Below are 7930 nucleotides of genomic sequence, written 5' to 3' on the forward strand. Positions count from 1 at the left end.
CATACTTTATTGACCGACTGTTTGCGTGTCTATACTATAAAATCATCGATATCGCGCAACAAACGTTAAACTAATAACGACAATAACAAATACAAAAACAAAAATTTGAACATTGAGCTCCACCGCAACCCTGTGAGAAAAATCTAGCTTTAGCGCAATTAGAAAAAAATTCAGGAGCTAATAAAAAATACACCCTAAAAGAAATTGGTGCTTCATATAATTTAATTTGTACGCTTTGATGTTGTCGCACAAAGAGGAGCCTGTAGTTGTATACCACCTACGAACGACAGATAGTTTGGATGCATTCCAAAACGTCAAAGTACAAAGCATCAGTCTCATTTATTTTTAAATCGCTCTAGAAGAAAAAGTCTAACTTGCGCAACCAAGTTGCAAACGAGCGTCCAACCGTGGTTGCGCACATTTGGCATTGCAATCTGTTGAGGTTTAGCAATAAAAGCGACTGATGCTTTGTTTTTTGACATTTTGGAATGCACCCTTTTTTACGAAAACATTTTTTAAGGCAGAAATACACTCAGAGTTTTACCATTGCCTGTCGAGCGGCGACTTTTATTAGAAAAAGCTTCGTTGAATGTTACTCCCACTTGGGACCAAACCTATCGTTCAAAAACGATATCAGTTGACAATAATAGGTATCGATAACGTTTTGGAGCACGCTACAGATTTACATACATACATACATATGCATATATGTATAAACGATTCCAATTCGTATTAATTACCAATCCCATTCTAATTCAAATTCCGGCTGGCATGGCATAAAAACCGCACCAACAACACACACACACAAAGTCTTGGCAAATACACACTTTGGCGACGATGACGACGTTGACGTCGACGCCAGCATGACAACACCACATGCTGGCGCACATGGCTTTAAAGGCAAATAAAAGCAAAACATTATACGATTTTCCCATTCATGCCGAGTAGAAAAAAGAACAATAAAAACGATATTGGTGTGAGAGAGTGAGCGTACCGAGTGACCTGTGCCGATGAGTATGTGAGCAAACGAGTCAGCGAACGAACGAGTTCCAATGTGAATAGCCGAAATGACAACAACTACTACAACAAGAAAGCCGGCGACGTCACTGAAGCAATAACAACAGCAGCAGCAGCAGCAGCTGAGTACTCGCGTCTGCAGTGTATACATACATACATATATCAAAATAACAAAACGAAGAAGAAGAATAGCAGCAGGCAGTAGACATTTTGTTGAGTGTAGAGTGCGCGCCGCGCGTACATATAGAAAAGGAAAAAATAGCAGCCTGCTGTGATGGAGCCTCTGGCACGAGACTATTTGAAACGGCAATACTCGAAGCGACCGACAGCAGTTGTTGAATCGTAGCTGTAGCGACACACAAACACACCGCTATACGAGTTCACATACCCAACTATGGGCCACAATGTGGAGCCAACCAACGCCAGCAAAACGGCAACACTCTGCTGGGTAAAATTGTGTGCATTATTGTTGTTGCTGTTTTTGTTGTAGCTTTTGTTGGCTGGTATTGGCACATCAGCTTTTTGCGAAAACTCACCAAAAGCAGGCACACGAGCAGGCGTGTAGACAGGCGGGCGAGTGGGCCGCTAGCACATGGAGCTCCAAAAACGGAAAGCAAAAAAAAAAAAACACAACAGAAGCAGCAAAGGTAACTGTGAGTGAATGCTGATGAGTGTACATACATACTTATGAGCGACTGGAGAGCGACAGCGTTTGCACAATGCATTGCATTATTAGAATGCCTTGGTACGGAGGTATGTATGTATGTACTTACATAGTATATTGTACATACATACATACGTATACTATTGGAGCAGCAAGTGAGAGCGCACATGAAAGCAAATGGTGTGGATTTTTGGAGCCTGGAAATGCTAGGTTGGCGCGCTGGTCGGCGGGTTTTGCGTCGTATTTTGGAGTACAAACAACAGACAGCGTCTGGCTGTAAAATGAGAGAATGAGCAAATTTGAAGGTACTAACATTTGTAGGTTTGTTTATACGCGTTTGTGTAGGTATTTGCATGCTCACAGTCATAATCTTTATTTACTAAAATATTTTCTAATCAAAATTTGGTATAAACCGGCTGCAACGGTGTGTATGTATGTATATATGTATGTATATTTGTTTGTACGATACGCTTATCCTCACCCTCCAGCCATTTGTAGGGATTTTGGACATACATTAAGGGGTTTTTAAAGTATAATTTTTTCGTCTGGCCCGTCGAGTTTTTCAATAGTTTAATATTAGGGCTATTCGCGATTCGGTGCATAAGAGCTGACAAATTTATGCAATTGCAGAAATATGCCATGGATTGTGAGCGACCTTTATTAAACTGTCATGGTAAAGCTTTTGCAAAACAATTTTTGTGCATCAGCTTTGGTTTTGTTTATGAATGCAATGCATAGCATTTTTATGCTATGGATTTTCGGTATTGCAAATTTGCCAAGCCATGACAAATGCAAATGCGTGTATTTTGTTTGTGTATTGCAAATAATTTGCAATACAAATTTGCAATGCAATGATGCTAGGCCATTTGCACCGGATCGCGAATAGCCCTATTATATTATAATTGGGATTTTACCGAAAAAACTAATAATACATACATATGTAACTAGAGTAGCAGATAACATCAACATCCCCATCATGCCCCCAGTTATTCGGCAGGTCAGTCATTATTGTGTATTTTTCTGTATCTGCCATTATCGTATTGTTAGAAATAGGTATAAACAAATTCAGCTAAAATCGTTAGGCGTTTAAGGCGATGATGAATATCGGGTGACAACTTTTGCGGAACCGTCTTGTGAAAGAAATATGAGAATGGCACCTAAATGAAATTCCTGACCTTAAATGAAAAGTAAATTGACGCTTAGGGCCCTCGCCTAGGTTATCCTAGCCTCATTTACATCCCGAATGCAGAAATCTAAGACAAAGTTAGTCTGCTTGTTCACGCTTGCCTGGTTATCAGGTTATCTGGTTATGTGGTTATAGTTTTTATTCAGTTCACAACAATAAAATACTCTACAGAATAATAATTTTTAATCAGATAACCTGGTAACCAGGATAATCAGATAACTTGATAACCTAGGATTTGCAGTTGTCACAGAGGAGCATGGAAGAGAAGCGACCGGCTTCATGGGCATACGCAGAGCATAATTTAGGGGGGCCTGAGATTTTTTTATGTAAATTTTATTAGAAATGTTAAAATATAGCTATTAAAAATTTATAATAATTTACCTCATTAATTTTTCTCTTTTTAACCGATTTCAAAAAAATAAGGAGTTTATCAATTCATCGGATTTTTTTGTTTTTATGTATGTTACCACATAACTTTGGACCACATTAACCCATTTCGATAACTCTTATTCTGATGCTTCAGGGGAGGTCTCATACTAATTTGATTTAGATCCGATCATTGGATCATGAAGAAACTAACGGTACATTTGAATTTTTATATGAGAATTTAAGTCGGTTGTGTTTTTTGCTTAAAAATTATTTGTTGTTTTAACAATTGAGTTGTACCGAGCCCTACAAAGGAATTTATATTGCATAAAGTTTATTATGAACTTGTTGAAGAGTTAAAATACAAATTTGTTAGTTACCTTAATTGCATGCAAATTTTATATTGCGACTTCATCTTTACACCAAAATCGTAATTTTTTTATTATTTTTAACGGACTTCAAAAAAGGAGGAAGTTATCTATTCATCGGAATATGTTTTTTTTTTATGTGCATATGTATGTATGTATGTTACCGCATAACCGATTTCGATAATTCTTTTTTTTAAAGGAAAGGTGGTACCTTAGAAGTGGTCCCATCCTAGTTTGGTTTAGATCCGATTATTGGATCATGAAGAAATGAACGGTAATATTAAGGTTTTACATTACAATTGAAGTCGGTTTTGTTTTTTGTTAAAAAATTACTTGTTTATTTAAACAATAGTCTTCGAGTGTCTTCTGCAAATCGATTAATTGTTGTAGTGATGATTTCATTTTTGTTTTTTCTACAAAACCTCTGTACACCGTTATATCTATTTTTTGTATCAATCTTCAACTCTGTAGCACTTGAAAAGCAACATTTTTTCAAGGAAATCCTTTCGAAAATGCATATAGATTTTTATTCTAATTTTATAGGCACGCAAACATGCATGCACTTATACTTATGCATATATGTACATATGTATACTTATGTATGAAATTGTGTACCGCCATTGTTTTTATATAATAGTGCATATGCGAAAATTGCTTTTGTTGTATGTATGTATATACATGTGTATGTATGTATTTAAATATGGCGCATAGCAGGAACTCTGGGCGCAAACTATCCTAATGCCACCATTTTACGCATATATTCATATGCACATATACACATAAGTTATAAAATATGTTTGTACTGATGTATATTAGGGTGGTCCAAAAATACGTAGGAAAATCTACTTTTTGGAATTTATTTGCCGCCACCCCCAAAATTATACAAAATATAAAATAAGCAGACCCGTCTTTTTTATTTTTCCGCCGGGGATTTGAAGTTTCCTATATATTTTATATGGCACTCCCTAATGTATAAGAATGTACTATGTAGTTTGAATACATCACATGCATCTCTGTACCACATACTTATGTATGTATGTACCATATAGATCCTTGTATATCTTTTAGATATCTAACCCGGTGCGAACATAGCCAATAATTGCTTTGTATGCCACCGCAAACATATTTATGTCCCTTATTTGTATATATTTTGATATTCAACACACGAGAATTGCATTTATTGCATTACTTACATATAGAAAATAGATACGAGCGCATACTCACGACATTTTTACAGATACATCTATGCATGTATGTATAGTACATACATATGTACATATATACTATGTACTATACATAGAACCTAACTCGAGTGTAGAGCACCTAACAAGCAGCTTCCATTCGCATTCACTCACACGGGATGCGGTTAGCGCCAATAGCCCAAACATCTGCCCAACGCCACGACCCCCCCTCATCGTGATGATCCATATTTTTGGACGAGTCATATATGTAAGCACAATACAGTCGAAACTCGATTATTAGTTCCGATTGCAGCACGTTCTACCTAATATGAACGGTTGGCCATGTGCAAGGTATGGGTAAGTGAGTTGAGTGAAAGAAGGTAGCTGATGTAACTATTAGATTCGAACTCCATCCACCACCCAACACCTCCCAAAGGAGAAATTTATAATTGTCACAGATAATCTTATAGCAGATTACGTTCGAGTAAGATCGGCGAGTCAATCGCACTCTGTATAATATTGAAAAGGAGAGTAAGAAAGAGTAATCCTCCTATTGTGCAGTGACTTAAGGTTCATGAGCATGCACCTAGCAGTGTAAGATGGAAATGGGCCAACAAAATGTAGAGAGCGTAGAGCATACCGAATGAAAGATTTTTGGATTCGTTCAATCCCTTTTAATATGACATAGAACGAACAAGGGAAGCGTATAGTAATATTACGGTATACGGATGGGTGAAATCAGAGCTGAATCTTCGGATAAATGCGAGCATTGAATATGACTTTGCTATGGTATAACTTAAGTGGCTGTGAAAAAAAAATATGGCTGCAAAAATTACTCCTAAGTTAGAGACTTCACCAATGGTGGTAAGCTGCGAGTCAACAATGAGATAAGAAGTCGGGGGTAATGGAAGTTCTTAAATTTCTTAAGTTCTTTGGTATACCAGGGAAGCCTATAGTTTTTTTTTATCTAATACTGGATTATTTCCACACAGATTAAATTAATTTCTTGCTTCAAAGTATCGAAACAATCCGAAACATCGACACCCGTAAATAACGAATCCCAGTTTACAGATGAAACCGCATCATTTACATTATCAAAGTTGCATTTTCTATAGCAGAAGCTAGTAGTTTACTATCCGATAAAACATATCTAAACTCATACAACTCAAAATGAAGAATAATCGGAACATGATGTTGACCGGGAGTCGATAAAGGGTCGAGGCATTCATTAAGTGTGCAATTCATATCGTTACTAATAAAGATAAGGTCTTAGATTCTAGATAGCTTATTTGAAAAACTGTTAATTTATAATAGATTAAAAGCGCAAACAGTCAACGACGTAGAAGCTAAAGCAAGAATATTATCCACATGCGCTTTGTATAAAGATTCAGCACTTAGACGGAGGAACATAAGAAGCGCATACGATAAGTTTAGACAATCCATTGATAGAAACACAGAGCTGATCCAGCAGGGCATGCTCATTGACCAGTGGGACAAGCAAGGATCGATAATTTCGTATAACTGAAATGAGTACTCCGCCTCCTCTAGAGAGTCTCCAGTTTTAATATAGTCACGGTCTTCCTATAATAAAAGGTACAGCTGTTTTCTCCCCACTATAATTTAAATTGACGCAGCGCACTCCCAAAATCAAATATCAATTCGAGTTGCTTTCGATATGAAATGCCGCGATTCGGGGCCAGGTTAGCTTGCCGTAATTTCCACCGCACGAGAGCTTTGAAAGCAACGAAAGTACTGATACCCTCCCAAAATGCTGACCGCAACGGAGCCTGTATGGCACCAGTATTTCTGAGGTAAATCCAAGGACATAGATATATATGGGTACACGCAGAGCTTCTAAGAAGATGGAAACCGTCTGCTTAACCTTGAGGAGAGGGTCAAAGATCTATTAGTGGATACCTGGCGGGATAGAGCGAGCTAAGGTACCATCTTTTTTAAATTGAACACCCTGCGGATGTGAACGGCAGATTTTGTGGGTTTGCAGAGGAAACCCCAGAGCATACACATAATATATACCGAAGTAATCTTAGAGTTATACACCTTGGAAAAAGAAAATCGCCCCATTCAGAATCTGGAAAATTACACTCTCTTCTTCTTAAGGGTAAGGCTAGTATGCTGGAATAATAACAATATACTCCCCATCCGCGAAAGTTCTCCTGCGCATTTTGTGGGAGTTAGGCTAAGAAGAAGTGTTGCGACCCTAGGTCTCTTAGCACTCTTCATATCTATTAAACAGTAGTCGTATTATCTAGTTTTGACTGTTTGTACATATGCTGTATGTATTTATGTATTTATGTGGCTTGATGAAATGGCATCATATTGTTGGGTGGCGACTTTACACTGCTGCCGACGCCACCGCTGGGCATTTGCCAACTCCTGTGTATTGTTGTATTCTGAATGCAAAGTTTAGAAAATCAATCAATTGGAATTAGATTAAACCCGGACATCTGCGGCATTAGATGCTGGCGCCCACAGCGTCCAAACCAAATCACGAAACAACAGGCAGCTTAATTTTAGGCAAGCCGAAGATGGCGTATGGCAGGTGGCAGCTGGCAGGAGGTAAGAGGTGACAAATCCACATTCGCAAATCGACTGCTCACCTCCGTAGTTGATTTCAGCTGTTGGCTGGTTCAATATTATCCATGTATGTATGTACTTTGTTTTTGCTGCTCACTTTTTTTCGCTTACTATGTTGCTTCTGCTGCTGCTGCTGCTCGCAGCCATTGTTCGTCGTACCATTCGATGATTCTTGTTGGTTTTTAAGCTGACCTGCGGATCTTGCAAAGCAAACAAAAACAATTCTGGCAGCGCGCACGATTGTCACTAACGACAACAACAACAAAAAAAAAACGGTTCCCATGACAACAACTCGCGGGGAACGAGCGACCCTTGGCCCCTAACCCATTTAAGCATTTCACCTCGGTTGCTATCGGCCTCGGCTTTGCGAGTGCTATCGTTGCATTCACATAGGCAACGAAGCACCAATACTTAAAAAAAAAAAACTTTTGAGTGTACTATGTGTGTCGTCCATCAAGCACCCACTGCTGTGCTGCCATGTTTCCCGTTACACCCAGCCGTCAATTGCACTCGTTGATGCCCCTCAAGCCGTTCTCCCAAACCAAAAGTGGTA

This window comes from Rhagoletis pomonella, unplaced genomic scaffold, assembly GCF_013731165.1.
Source record: "Rhagoletis pomonella isolate Grant_MI unplaced genomic scaffold, Rhpom_1.0 Rhpom_scaffold_00014, whole genome shotgun sequence".
Classification (NCBI taxonomy): Eukaryota; Metazoa; Arthropoda; class Insecta; order Diptera; family Tephritidae; genus Rhagoletis; species Rhagoletis pomonella.